The 15,841-nt window shown below is 39.4% G+C and overlaps 1 long non-coding RNA gene across 3 annotated transcripts in view; it reads left to right on the top strand.

Moving 5' to 3' along the window:
• The first annotated feature begins 8,756 nt into the window (after positions 1-8,756).
• Positions 8,757-15,841, top strand: part of LOC309851060 — a 30,000-nt gene continuing 22,915 nt past the window's right edge. For 2 of the 3 annotated variants that reach the window (XR_014304611.1, XR_014304612.1), the window contains exon 1: positions 10,335-10,552. This is a non-coding gene — a long non-coding RNA (uncharacterized lncRNA). Of the gene's footprint in view, positions 8,876-10,334; positions 10,553-15,841 lie in introns of those variants that run through there. The other variant, XR_014304610.1, reaches the window with a different exon arrangement.

The following is a 15,841-nucleotide window of genomic DNA, read 5'->3' on the forward strand; positions in this document are numbered from 1 at the left end:
GGCAGAATAAAGAATCAACAAACTTGGAAATAGGAAAATTCAAATTATCCATATTGAGGAACAGAAAGAAAAAGAATAAAGAAAAATAAACAAAGTCTAAGGAACCTTTAGGATGCTATCAAACATACTAACACATGCATTATGTGCATGCATATAATATCTCAGGGGGAGTAGAAAGGTAGAAAGGGGGAAGAAAAAATTTTTGAAAAAACAAAATGGCCAAAAACTTCTTACATTTGATGAAATATAGGAAACAACATATCCAAGACAAAACTCTAGGTAGGATAAATTCAGAGAGATCTATAACAAGACACATTATAATCAAACTGTCAGAAGCCAAAGACAAAGAACCTTGAAATCAGCAAGAGAGAAATTATTTGCTATAAATAATTTTATAAATAATAATTCTATAATATTCTATAATATGTTCTATATATTCTATAATATTATATATTATTCTATAATAATTCTATAAATAAATATTCTATAAATAATAATATTTGCTATAAATAATTCATAAAGGATTCTCAATAAGATCAACGTTAATTTTACATCAAAAATCACTACCAGGAGGCAGTGGGATAGCATATTAAAAGCGCTGAAAGAAAGAAATAGCCAACCAAGAATTCTATATCCAGCCAAACTACCCTCTGAAAATGAAGGAGAAATTAAAATATCCTCAGATAAACAAAAGCCAATAGATTTTCTCACTAGCAGACTTGACTTACGAGAAAAGTTCTGGCCTGAAATATAAAGGCTAGTAAATTTAAGTCATGTGAACAAATGGACTCCAATAATGGTAACTATAGAGATAAATACAAATATCAGTATTCTTAAATTTTTAGTTTGTAATGGAAAGGGCCATGTACCAAGACCAAGAGATATTTATAGCAGGAATACAAGGGTGGTTCAACAAAAGAAAATCAATCAATAGAATATACACATAAATAAAACAAAGATTGCTTCAGTTAACATTGCAAAAGTATGTAACAAGATCCAATGTCTTTCATGATAAAAACATTCATAAAACTAGGAGTAAAAGGGAACTTCTTGAACATGATTAAAAGTATTTAAGTAAAAACCAGACAAAACCCAAAAAACCTTACAGCCGAACATATTCAGTATTGAGAAACCTGAAAGCTTTCCCCTAAGATTGGGAACAAGGTAGGAAAGGGGGAAAGGATTTCCATTGTTTCCCAGTTTCACCAATGCTATCAACAATATACTGGAAGTTCTGGCCAGAGCACTTAGGCAAGAGAACAAAATAACAGTCATCCAAATTAGAAAATAAATAAAATGATCGCTATTCTCAGATAACATGATTGTATATAAGAAAACCCAAAAGAATACACACATTTGAGTGCACACACACACAATTTAAAATAACATACAACACAGCAGCTAAATCCTGTAGTTAAAACTCCAGGGCCTAATAAATAAATTTAGCAAAGCTTCAGGATACAAGATCATGCACAAAAATGAATTTTGTTACAATACTGTAGAATGAGCAACATGAAAAAGAAATGTTTTTCAAAAAATAGAAAACAATCGTATTTACAATAACATGTAAAAGAATAAAATTTCTATGAATAAATTCACCCAAAGACTTATACACTGAGAACTACAAATGATGCTGAAAGAAATTTAAGAAGACCCAAATAAGTAGCAAAACATTTGTTTTCCCAGATTGGAAATGTGAATATTCTTAAAATGGCAATGTTATTCAAAACAATCTAAAGATTTAATGCAGTCTCTATCAAAATTACAATGTTTTTTCTTTATGAGAATGGAAAAGCCAATCCCCAAATTTATATGTAATTACAAAGGGCTCTGACCAGCTGAGCAATCTTGAAAATAAAAGAACAAAATTGGAAAACTCAACCCTTGTTGATTTTCAACTTAATACAAAGATACAGCAATTAAACCAACGTGGTAATGGAATAAGGATAGACATAGAGAGCAAAGGAATAAAATGAAGAGCCCAGAAATACACCCATACATTTATAGCCAATGAACTTTCAACAAAGATGCCAAGACAGAGCAAGAGAAGAAAAAACAGATACACTGGACTTTATCAAAATTAAAAACTTCTGTGCATCAGAGGATTTTATTAAGAAAGTGAAAAGGCAACCTACAGAATAAGAGAAATATTTACAAATCAACTGTCTGAAAAGAGTGTCCAGACTATATAAGGAATTTACAACTCAACAACAAACAGACCAACAATTAAAAACTGGGCAAATGACTTGAATAGGCATTTATCTGAAGAGGAGATACAAATGGGCATCAAACACATGAAAAGATGCTATTCTGCCACTGGGGAGATGCAAATCAAAACCACCATGGGGTACCATTGCATCCACTACAATCCCTATAACAAGAAAAAAAGATGAAAAAATAACAGGTGTTGGTGAAGATATAGAAAAATATGAATTTTCCTACAGTTCTGGTGGGATGGTGAAATGGCTCAACCACTATGGAAAACAGTTTGGCAGTTCCTCAAAACATAGAACATGGAATTACCATATGACCCAGCAATTCCTCTCCTAGGTATAGACTCCAAAGAACTAAAAATAGGTAGATAAACAAATACTTGTACAGAAACGTTCATAGCAACCCTATGATGGTGGACAATAATGACCAAAAGTTAGAAACAACCCTAATGCCCACTCACAAGTGAATGGATACAAAATTCTAGAATATTCGGCCATAAAGAACAAATGAAATACTGACCTATTCTACACCATGGATTAATCTCAAAAACGTTATGCTAAATGAAAGAAGCCAGACACAAAAGGTCACATATTATGTGGATTCATTTATATGAAATATCCAGAATAGATAAATCTACAGAAATATAAACCAGAGTGGTGATTGCTAGGATCTTGGGACAGGAGTAAGGGGAGGGATGGGGGCAGTAGGGATTTTGTTTGGAGGTGATAAGAAGATTTTGGAACTAGATAGGGGTTGTGGTTGCACAATATTGCAAAGGTACTGTATGTCAATGAATTATCCTCTTTAAAATAGTGAAATTTGTGTTATGTGAGTTTCCCCTTGATTAAATAAACAAATGCCCTGTATTAGTCAGGGAGTCTTTAATATATAATTCATATCTTCTAAGGATTCTCCAAGATATCACAAGACTTCACCATTGTTGCATATTTTCAAAGATGATTCCTAGCATCACCGGAGTGTAGGGCCTCCTGTATGATGGGAGATTCAAGCAAATCCACCAAGACTCACATACGAATGCTAATGAGGTAAAAGCGTGTATTGAGCTAATTTTTTTTCCCCTCACTGAGACATGTGGAAAAACACAAATGTACCCTCCAAGTTCTTTATCTACTTGTCTTGTACCCAGGGGAATGTTCTCAATTACAGCAGGTTTAGAGAGATAAAACTAGTAACAGAAAGAAAAATAAGAGGCTGGCTCAGATTCTTTTTGGAAGTCAGTCAGTTCATCCCAAAGTCTTAGGCAATGTCCATCCCCGATGGGTGAGTGACAGAGAAGAATTTGATAATTTAAAAATGAGGAAATGCAAAAAAATATATATATATTTTTTTCCACAGCCCGTGATGATGTCATTCTTCCTTGAAACACTGCCTCCTCAGATCAAAGATAAACAAACAACATGGAGGCAGGGGGAGGGGGAGAGGCAGTGAAGAAAAGGCACTCTGGAAAGCCACAAGTATCCTTTTTCCCTCTTTCTGAGGGCCAGAGCCTTCCATTTGGAATAGAAATGTTTTTAAAACTTTTGATAATTGCTAATGTAAAGAAGAGAAAAGAGCTTTCTTCACAGCAGGGCTGCTTATCTGCAGACCTATCCGTGCCTTCAGATGGGGATGGCGGGGCCCCACTTCTCAGGACTTCAGAAAAGAATGTGTTAAAACGGGGAAGGGGGGGTCGTGTGGATGAGAGGAAGCTGAAATGAGCGCCGCTGGTTTAACATGCAAATGCCCCCCACTTTCTTTTAGGTGGAGGATCAAGGTTTGGCTATTTCCAGCTTCTTTTCCATCCCAGTTTAGTTTCAAGAGGACTGGAGATGTGACAAGGGCTTTGTGTGGGGAATTCAGGGGAATGAAAGGGCCAAGGAGACCCAGTTGAGGGAACAAACTTTTGGGGGTCAGTGGGGTCAGCTTAGAATAAATGTGTGGCATTGTTGTTATTAAGGACATGGTCTCAGCGGGGTGTCCTGAGCCGGGCACACAACTCGAAGGCCTGTTTATTCAACACTGAAATACCTAGGACGGGTCTTGGGGAGAAAAGGAAAAACTTCAGCAGCAAAGGCCTGCACCTTTCAGTATCAGAACATTCTCCAGAGACACAAAGACCTGCTTTTTTCTAAGTGCAGAGACGCAAGTGCCTGTGCATAACCCAAAATTAATTGATTAATTAACCAATGCATTAAAAGAAGGGCTCCTCCTAGCATTTTCTTTCTTTCTTTCTTTCTTTTTTTTTTTTTTTTTGTCTCTCTCTCTCTCTCTCACTTTTTTTCCCCCTCCACACATGGACAATCCAGGTCATTGAAAGCCCAAGATAGAAACAGTTTCTTAACAGTGTTTGAAAACAGCCTTTGTTTCCATGGAAGTGGCACAGGCCCTCTATGGTTTCCTTCCAGAAAACATTTACCTACCTCAGAGGGGTTTTTTTTTTCCCCCTTTTTTTTTCTTTCTTTTTTTTTTTTTTTTTGTGAGGATTAAATGAGAGAAAGTGCTTAACACTGTCTGAGCACATAGTTAGAGCTAAATAAATATTAGTTGTTGTGAGTGTATACTGCTCTTATGTTGCTCAGTCACAAGGAGGTCAGGGAGAAAGATGGGCGGATACAAGCAGAGGCTGCCCCCGCCTAGCTGGAAATCCCATTAGAGAGGAAGGGGGTGGGGTTGAATGAGATCACTGGTGAGAAGATTAAACCTCTAGGCAACTGAGAGGTAAGAGAAGGGGCATTTCCAACACCAGAGTTGGAGAGTGGCTCCAAAGATTAAAATCAGGAACAAATTTACCTATAGGCTCTCCTGTTGTGAATTTTTTAAAAAGCCATATGAAGTTGCCCAGATCTGTCTTGAGGGCGACAAGACTAAGGTGCATGAAATATTGAAGAACGTTGAGTGCTGAATTATGTCTTACAGACCGTCAGAATGTTCGAGTGTCAGAGGAAAGGGTGGACAAGGCTAATGCATGAAAACAAGTAAAAGACAAATAAAGACATGGTATCAATAGGAACTTAATGGCAGGATAAATTAGCTTGGTTGCTGTGTCAGGAAGTAGCCCCTGAGAGGAGGAGGCTCTTGACGTAGGCAATCAGGTGGGCAGGGAGGAGTAGGTGATGCTGAGGTAGAATTATGACATTGACTACGAGTTCCAGCAAACAAGGTTTCAGGAAGTTGAGTTGGGGGTAGGGTCTATAAAGGTTTAGCATGTGAGGAGTGTGCAGACATGAAGATTTTCTAAACATTTATGGCCATAATTCATGTACAATGTGGTTGTGATGGTGTTGGTGGTGGCACAATGCATGTGTACTTGCATTTACGGACTGGAGGGATTAAAGTTGCATCGGAGAGGGGATAAACCTAATGCAATTTCAAGAAAAAAAAATAAGAAGGACAAGATGGCTGACTGGGAGAGAAAGAAAAAGGGAAAGTCAAGATAACTCATTATTCTGTCATAGGAAACTAGACAGTAGTGGCATCATTGGTGGAAAGGCAGAATTGGGGGAAAGTTCCTGTGTTGAGGGTGAAGACAATTTTGACTTATACATGTGGAATTAGATCCCTCTGTTGGATGGATGGTAGTGTGCAGAAGGAGAATCTGTTATATGGAAGGAGGGAAAAATTAAGGTTTGAGAAATGGGAGTAAAATGAATTATTGGTACAACTAAGAGGAAGAGTAGAGCTTCCTAATGAGACTTCTTGGAGAAGGTAAAATAAAGAGGAGGAAGCTAAAACACATTTCTCTTCCTGTAACCTTAAGAGTGAGAATGCCCAAGACCAGGTTTGAAGGGCAAACACTTGATCTGGAAGGTTCTGCCAAGTGCCCACTATGACATGCACTGTGGGCTACCCTCTCAACATGGCTCCTTCATGGTGATGACCAGAGAGCCACATGAAAATGTGCTAATGGGTAATAGAAGCAATAACAATCTAGTTTGTTTCACTCTGGGGAGAGATTTTCAGGGGATTAAGGAGAATTTTGTATACTAAAAAGGAGATTATGAGAATTTGAGCTCTGTGTATAGAAGGGGATAAATTGGTTCTGCTTGGTCAGATATATGATAGGCTGTTATTGACCTGTTATATTTCCTATGGGCTTTGGTTATGGTCTCTTAAATAGTAAACTCCTATACTTTTTTGCATCTATATTGCTTCATTTGATGTCATCACTAAATGAAAGATAATCCCCAGAAGGAGATGAACAAGTTGACCCAAGGGGCCATGCTATGAATAGCAACAAGTACTACAAGGTTGCCTGAGTCAGAGACTAGGTTGGATGCCCCCAGAGGGTAGAATCTGAGTCTGAGCTATCATTATATCTAGAGAGCCTAGCACAAGGCAGGGCATAGAGAAGGTGCTCAATAAGTGAGAGAATGGAGGTTTAAAACTGAGACATTGGCCCCCAAATGAGCAATATAAAAGGGGAAACATGTCACTCGGCTGCTGTTTCTAGGGCAACATGCACAGTTGCCCTGAGGGATGCTTTTAGGGTGTCCGTGTGGCTAAATCAGAATGCAGATCACTTTCATAGACAGATCACTTTCAGTCCATAAGTAAATTGTGCAGTGGACCATTTTTCCCTTGGCAGGTGGGGATTGAGGTAGGGTGGGAGAGTGTGGTGGTATAAGACAGTGAGCTAGAATGCGATGTTGGGGATGTCCATTAGAGCCACCTCTGTCCAGTATGCTTGTCAAACAAACGGCTTACTGGTATCCATGAATCAATAAATCCTGTTATCACCTGTGATGCTTACCTTCAACTCCTCCCCTGCAATTCCCTTGCCTTGCCATCAATTGGTTTAGTTGTTAGACAAACATTAATTGTGCTCTATGTGTCCCAAATGTGGAGTCAGTGGTGCAAATACAACTAATATGCAGAACTTCACCTCCTGAGAGGCACAAACAAACAGGAGGGCAGCAGGGTTAAGTGTTCTGACTTAAAGAGTCATCGGATGCTAGAGGAGACCACAGAACAGGGAACTATGCCAGTCACCCCTTCTCACACCTTTCCTGTCATCATTTTTATCTCTGTATCTTGCAAGCATGTTGCTCTAGAGGTTGTGGTGACATCTCTTCTTCTGTCAACATGATCGGAGAGCCAGGGAGTGACAGATCTGGCATGTGTCCCCTTCAGAGGAAAGGTGAAGGCAAAGGACTGTGGAATGAAAAAACCCTTGCTCCGAACAATCTCTCTTTGCTGAAAACCCAGGAAGAAAAACAGTATTACAGTTTGCAGGGTAACCTTCTGCTAACAATACAGCTGCTGGGGCTCAGCCAAGTCCCAGCATGGCTGCCTGGCCAAGGCCATGATGAATGATATCACTGCAAGCAAAATGAGACATCAACTGAATAAGCCTGAGCTTTTAACAAAAGCCTTGACTAAGCAGTAAACTGACCAGAAGGATGACCAACTGTGGAATGTCCCAAATATCCCTGACATGAAGTGTGAACAGTGAAGGAAAAAGGAACACCAATCCAGGGTGGTAAGCAGAAGCAGAATCTGATGAGAGAAAAATGGTACCATTGTTTGGAGATGCTGAAGGTCATTTCCTTCGATGTATTTGGAAAGTATGTAGCTGGACGAATCTCATTTTTGGATGCAGAAACTAATGCCCAGAGGTTAAGAAACTCAGTCTTGAGCACAGGAACTTGGTTGTGGAACCAGAATCCAGTGTATGTTCTGCTATGCCCCTCAATTTTCATAAAACTTGGCAAGGTCTTGTTTCCAGGCAATAGCAATCATATCCCAAGTATGGAAATTCCCCAGAGATGTAGGCAACTTTCAGCTTCTCCAGTCATCATTGGTTGCTGAGTTTCACCAAGGATTAGTGTCCTTTTGTTTTCAAGGAGTCATGAGTACCTTACTTTCTAAATTTTTTCATGTTGGAGAAAGACGGCTTACCACCTTTATTCTTGAATGACTTAGCTGGGTATAATATTGTTGGATCATACTGTCTTCTCTTAGATTTATAAGATTTTCTTAGAGTGTTAAATGTTTGTGGAGAAATCCGAGGTTAATATAATAACAATCTGCTTTACAGATGGCCTATTTTTTCCTAGACATGTTTTCTCTTAGATGGTTTTTTCTTTCTTGCGCAATATATCTAGTGTTGATTGCATTGCCAATTTTTTCCTTGAAGTGATTTCTTCAACTGCAGATTCAATTATTTATGTCAATGAAATGTCCATTTGTGTCAGTATCACATTTTCCATGCCATTACTTGGGTTCTTTATTTCAGAAACAGTAGCTCTCCCTTTTAACTCATGTAAGTAGGATAGGTTTTTCATAGTTTTCAAGTGTTTTCCCAGATATCAAGGAGATCACTCAAGGCAAGTCAGTAATAAGAACTCTCTAGAACCTTGCACAAAGTGCTGGGGATGATAAACTCTTCCAAGGGAGAGTCCATGAGGCAGACTTCTACTCCATATAAGGAAGCAATAAGCATTATCTAACAATGGAAGAGACTGCTTTATGAAGTACTAAACTCCTCATCCCTGGAAATACTCAAGAACAGACCAGTTGACCATCTGTTCATGAACTTAAAGTGGGAAGCTGAAGTAAATGATCACATTAATCTCTCATAGCTCTTTGGCCTTATGAAGAATAGAGCCAGTGGAGTCCTGGCCATCAGAGTCTTTGGTAAAGGATAGACTATAGGACTGTGGTAAGTTATCCATCCACATCTCTGTCCAAGGCTGCTCCACCATGGAATCTTTTATTCTGAATCTGTGTCTGGTGATTGATACCAGAAACAAGTCAAAGAACAGAAGGGCCAGGGCTGGTGTGATAGCAGAAGCTATTTTTTTAGTTACTTTGGCTAAGGAGGAGAGAGTGTTCTAACTAGTCAAAAAAATTAGACAGTGGAAGTTCTGAAATGTTTTTCTTTATATCTTATTCTCCAACAAGACTTCTAAACTGTAATTTCCCTAAAAGCACAAAATAGTAGTGAGTTTCTCTACTATTCTATTACTGGTGGACAGCATTAGGCTTAATGCCCAGTCTAAACTCATAATATTCACTAAATAGATAAACAAATTAAAAAGTAGTAAACTTGAACTCATAAGTTGGAAAATTAAGACATGAAGTCTCTCCTCTCACCATGAAATCTGTATTGCAAGCAATTTAACCAGCATGCAGACTTGAATCTGGATAACTCATATATTTTTATTTGGCAGAATAAGTGATAGAGCACTAGTAACCCCTTCAGATTCTTTGGCTTCACAGAAGTCCCTAAAGAGGCAGTGCTTGTAGAAAGGGACAATCTTGTGGCCCATGGCAGGGCTGCATGGCAGAAGAAGAGACAATATTAGAGTGCATGAACTCCAAATTTGAATTGTGACTGTACTATTAGAGTAGCATTGGATCATATCCCAAACTTCTCTGAGGCTTAGTGTCCTTACCTGCAAAATGGCAAAGCAACACTTCATAGGACTGTTGCTAGAATTAGGTAAAACCAGAGCATCAAGGATGGTCTATAGCATAGAATAGATTATTGGTGATCTTGACATGTCCATTTCTGTTCCCTCCCTTTACCCAGAGCCTCCAGCTCCAATCTTCACCCTTTGTTGTGGAATCCAGTGGGGAGGGCAGTGATCTTGATAGCTGGATGGGTATGTGCAATAGAATTTCTTCCTGTTTTCTCTCCTGAACTGCTCCCTGGTATCTAAATGAGCCACACCCATTAGACCACAAGTACCACATATAAAGCAGAGAGGAGATTGCTCACTCTTCCAAATGATACAACATTAAGTTTTAAGAGGGATGAAGGGGATTTATTAAACTTGCCCTCCCAAAGGAGCTCATTTAGATCCTGATTGCACTGGCTTTAATGAGTGGGCAGACCATTACACAACTTGGGGTCCCAAGACCTTCCACAGTCCCATGAGACTCATCAATTACATTGCCTTTGCTCTTCCCCTTAGAGCCAGTTTCCAGATTCCAGCATCTCTGGAGTTCAATACCCTCGACACATCACCCATAACCTGTGATGCCCTTGTTACAAATTTGCCCCATAAAGAGCTTTGTGACAGACTCAACCTTTGTGAGGAAATCATTAAGTCATGAGGGAGGGTCAGCCAAGGCAAGTGATTGGTGCTCACTGTCCCTGGTGTAGAGAAGGTCCTGGCATGGAAGATGAGGCTTGTCCAGTTCATGGCTATCCAGACCTTTGGGTTGGCACCAACTATAACCTAAAGTTTGTTAAACCTCCCCAAACCATGAAGATATTTAATCCTCTTTGAACAGAAAGAGGATGCTCTCTTACAGGCTGAAGGAGAGGTACCTGCCCACAACTCTGACTGCCTGTAGTTTCTCTGGAGTTTCTCTGGAGTGCCTGTCACAGGTCAGAGACTGCCCAAAGGATCGGGGGTAAAAATGTGAGTGAGTCAGACAAGGTCTCTGTGTTCATGGAACATATATTCTAGTAAGAAGAGTGGACAAGGAGACAAAAAAATAAATCTGAAACTGATAACACTGCAAAGGGGTTAAGGGTAATACAAATAATTGACACAAATGATGGGATAGAGAGTGATGGGGTGACCACTTCGATCCACATGGTCCAGGATGACTTCCTGGAGGCAGAGTGATATTTGGAGGAGAAAGTCCTCACCCTGTGAAGATCAGAGGGATATGAATTGCAGGCAAAGGGAATAACCCATGTGAAGGCCTTATGGTCCTACCCGAGGGCTAAAAAGGCAAGGAAGAAAGTGTCAGCAGATCATATACGATTGGTGAACCTTGGGAAGAGGTGTGACTTTCTGGTTTAAAATCTCCTCTCCTAGAGGTGGCCTGGGTTAGAGAAATGTGAGAAATGATAACCCAGAAGAACAAAGGTATACATGAGAAAGACACACCTACCCTAGAGCCAGTCTGGATCCCAGTTCTAAATTGAATCCAAGTATATGCCCTTGAGCCCTACCCCACCTTCTGAGAAAACCTCATAAGTTAATCCTGGTGTTCCAGAGGCTCCTACCTACTTGATGTTCTGGTTTCATTAAGGCACTGGTCACAGGTGATTTGCTGATCAGAAGCACTATAATGGGGGAGTTTGTGGGTATGGTCAGCAGCTGGATTTTGATACCCGTTCTTCTCTTGACTAATTAGTAGACCTTGGCCAAGTCTTTGCCTCTTCAGGTATTGATCTTCTAATCAGTATACTGGCCCATGTATGCTAAATGATCCCCAGGGTCCCTGCTAACAGTATAAGGGTTGTATGATTCTGTGACATTTGGTACAAGCTCAGGTAGACATGTTAAAGAAAATTAAAAATGTTTGATGTTCTCACGTCCAAGGCCTTATAAATAAAGGAGAAAGCCACATGCCGGTGGCTGGATCATTAGAGTGGAACCAGGTAGAAACCATGCCAGGTTTAACAACATCCTGCATAGAATTCATTCCGATCCTCAGTGTGCCGGGAAAGCCTTGTTTTCCTCTCTAATAGGGCCCCTCAGATCCCCACCAAACCTCTAAGCCTTGCAGGGAGACATTCTCATTTCCATAGCACAAGACAATTGTGAAATAATTGGCAGCTCAGTGTAAGAGGCATAATAAAATGCCTGAGCCCATTAGGCAAGTTTCTGAGATTATTGCTGATGGTTAGGCGCCCTCTACTGGTGGACTTGACAGCGAACCACCAAAAGCTGAGGTTTCTTTTATTCTGGGACGCCTGCTGCTTAGGGTGACCTAGAATGCAGGTGTTTGTCTTCAGGGATTTCCAAATGGAAAACAAGCTTAAACCAGGCCATACCTCATTCAAGAGAAATCCTTTCAAGCCTTTACAAATCCTGAAGGTTGTCTTAGAAACTTGGTAATCGAAGTGAACACAGAGCACCCTGGGTTGAGACTGGAAAATACTGAATTTAGAAGCTTTTCAGAGGGAAGGAAAATACCTATTAAAAATGAAGTTTATGGGCATTAAAGAACATTTTTTAAAGTTATGGACTGTAGGACTGACTAGAAGAAAAGAAGGTTGGTGTTTCCATGACAGAGCTGGAAAACATTTTAGTGCCCCCCAGGAATGACTAGGTGATTAAGGGGAAATCAACCACCTGTTTTGTGACGTTGAACTGAGCCTGGGATGTGGTTTTGGGTGGGGGATAAGGGTATAGGATTTTACCAGACCTGGCTTTGAATCCTAGCTGCCACTTGTGGGAGAAGTGACTTAAGACCCCTGCTTTTCCTTTATATGACACTCTTCTAAATCTTTCAACACAACACGAGAGCCACAGTGCTCACTCAGTAAGGACGTAGAAGAAATGTAAAACTACTACAGAGGGGCTTAGCTATTACTTATTCATTCCCTTATTTGTACCTATCAAGGAGTCTCTCATCAGGGCCCTGCACTGAGTATTAAGGACAGGAATTAGACCCTAAGGGAGCAAAAAGTCCAGGATGCATGGACACATAACTGTGGTAAGGAAGAAAGGTGTCAGTGATGTGAGAGATACATATATGATCAATGAGATTTCTCAAAAAGTAAATTAGTTCCAGTTCAGAGGAATGAGGAAAGGGTTTTCCTTCAGTATTATATCATTTCTAGGATTTCTGAGTTTGCTCAAGTATCACCCATCCTTGACCACGTGGAAAAATAAGATTCAGAGTGTTTTTAATAATTCTGATGGAGAGCTTGGGAAATGTGTGTGTGTGTGTGTGTGTGTGTGTGTGTGTGTGTGTATGCACACTATTGTGATAATTATTTCACAATAAATGTAAATCAAACCAGCATATTATACACCTTAAATTTATACAGTGATCTGGGATGTCTGAGAGGCTCAGTTGGTTAAGCGTCTGCCTTCAGCTCAGGTCATGATCCCAGGTTCTTGGGATCGAGTCCCGCATCAAGCTCCCTGCTCAGCAAGGAGTCTGCTTCTCCCTCTGCCTGCCGCTTCCCTTGTTTATGAGCAATGAAAAAATAAGGCAAATTTCCCCCTGTGAACTCACGGGGGAAAAAAAGTCATTGTCTAAGAAAAGAGATATATTCATAGTACACTATGTGACTCTGCAATAAATAATACATTGTTGTAATTATATAAATTCAAAATAATGAATTAACCAAACACTCTGATTGAACAGTATCTGGGGCAGAAAAAGGCAAAATATGTATGTAAATGCATAAGAGAATTGAAGGTGTAATTTCAGTCCTCAAAAAAGTTACTAGATAATGTCAACAATTATGATATTAAGAAATATAATGGTAAAAATATAATGTTTAGTGATAATAGAGGTGTAGACTAGAGGAATCAGCTAAAAGTTGAAAGGGAGAGAAAAAGAGGAGCGAGAAACAACAAAATGTCTTGCAAAGACAATGAAGAAAGAGCTACAGTGATGTTAAAGTCCCCGGTTCTGCTTATTTCTGAGGACCAACTTCATCTTTGCCTTTCAAGTAATTTGGTTGTACATCTTACCTCAGGTGGAAAATCTCCTACAACCTTTGTATTTTTTTCACAGCAACTTTGATATTTTTTTCCTTTCCTGTAAAGGACAGTGACTGCTCTCCTTGTCTAAAATGCCATTTTAGCATCCATCTCTGGACAGTCTCAGGGGTTCCCAGGAGCCCACTGGGATGGTCCAGGGGGTGAAATGCAGTCTTTCCTGGGATTAGCAAGCAATCTCATGCTTGAGTCTGGGAGGTATCCTTGAATTGTAAGTCAGGTGAAGACGAGATGAGAAAAGGCTTAGTGTGAGAAGGAGACCCAGCAAAGGCTCCCAAAAGTAGGGAGAGAGAGGCCATCAGCAGACCCAAATCACTGCAAACTACAAGCCTGGATGGCTGTGTGGATAAGGTTCTTCAAGATTACAGTTGTCCCCTCTCTCCGTTTCTCCTCCTGTCTTCCTGAAAGCTACTTGAGGGTTGAATCTCTGCAAGCACAGGGCATAAAGTGGAAGAGATGGTGGATCCTCTGCAATGTGTTCTGAGAGGAAGAGCCTAATTGAGAAAATGATGGGAGGAGGACACAGATGGAATAAGCCCAGTGTGGAGTGGCTGCAGATTCTATTCCTTCATGAGGCTCAATCATCAAGATAGAGATGAAGGGAAGAGATGTCAGATTGCAGAATAGAGAGGCGCTAGATGAAAACCTGCTGGAAATTATACGTTGGGGACTAAAAAAAAAAAAAAAAAAAGGAAGGAGACATAATTGATGCTGCAAAAGAAATTAAATCCATGCAGAGGAGGTAGAGGGAAAGGTCCAAAAGGAAGTGATGAGAGAAGAAATGACAGGTATGGAAGATCACAAGGAGAAAAGGCCAGAATCCATGACACATAAGGAATTATCAAAGGAAAAATACAAATCAATCTTCAGTGCTCTAAGTTAAAAAAGAAATCTGTATACACATTGCCAAGTGCCCATGCAGGCCTAACTGAACCAGTATAACTATGTTCATTAAATTCTAGAGCAATGTTTGTTTGTTTGCTTTTAAAATAAGCCCCACACTCAGCGTGGAGCCCAACATGGGTCTTGAACTCACAACTCAGAGACTGAGACCTGAATTGAGATCGAGAGTTGACTGCTCAACCAACTGAGCCACCCAGGTGCTCAAATTATAGAATAATTATTTAAGTTAAAAGAGTCAATGCCCTTTGAAAGCACTCCAGCAAAAGAAAAGGTTATATATGAAAGGAAAAAAAAAGACAAAACAGGCTGGACCCTCAGATTCCATCCGCAGTGTTAATGTCATAATTTATTTATTTAATAACAATCATTAAATTGTTACATAAATTATAATTTAAATCATGAAATTAAAATTTATTAATTAATAAAATAAATTATGAAGAAACCTCTGTAGAGTTTTGAGCAAAAACTATGGAGATACAAGTTGTCTTTTATAAACGGAGGCAATAAAAAAAATTTTAATTAAATAAGAGCTTGAAAAAGATCAATAGACAACAATTCTTTGAAGAATATATCCAGCTAACTGGAGGATACTAAAATATCACAATCTCAACAATGGTAGACTCATCTCAACAAATGTGATGGGGTTCAGCACGAAAACTGGGGAAACGTGGCTCATATTTACCAAGTTCTCTCCAAGGATGAATGTAAGTCTTGTTGTAAAAATGAATCCAAAATCAAAACATCTGTTCCTTTAAGCTTAATGTAAAATTCATGATTTCATGAAAAAAAAAAAAACGTCTGAGCTTAAAACATCAGCTAATATTCATAAAGACTGAGAAATGTTAAGGAGAAGGGAGGGTGGGAGTCTATACTCAAAAGATTATTTCCTTCTTGACTCTCAGAGTCAGTTCATGTCAAGGAAAAGAAGGCTTTTGAAATATTAAAAGATAAACATCAAAGAAAGTAAAAGCAAAGAAAACGTGGTCCATAGAGCAAACAGGAGTAGCAAATGCAAGAGCAAAAAACAATATTGAAAACGTTCAAAACTATATGTCTGTACATGAAATGTACTTTATGCTGACAAATGGGGATGTTGTACCCCTCTTAAAAAGTCAGACTCCCAAGGTGTTTTCTGCAAATCTAGACAGTTACTGTCTGTAAAAGACCGCACAAAACAGAGGTAGACAGAATTTACAAAGTAAGCTACTGGACAAAAATGCCCTGGCCACGTTCAAACAAAAGGAGAAGGGGGACAAGCCTAAACATCAGACAGAAACATCGGAGGGAGCAAAAGTTCA

Source organism: Mustela nivalis (assembly GCF_964662115.1).
Source record: "Mustela nivalis genome assembly, chromosome: 17".
Classification (NCBI taxonomy): Eukaryota; Metazoa; Chordata; class Mammalia; order Carnivora; family Mustelidae; genus Mustela; species Mustela nivalis.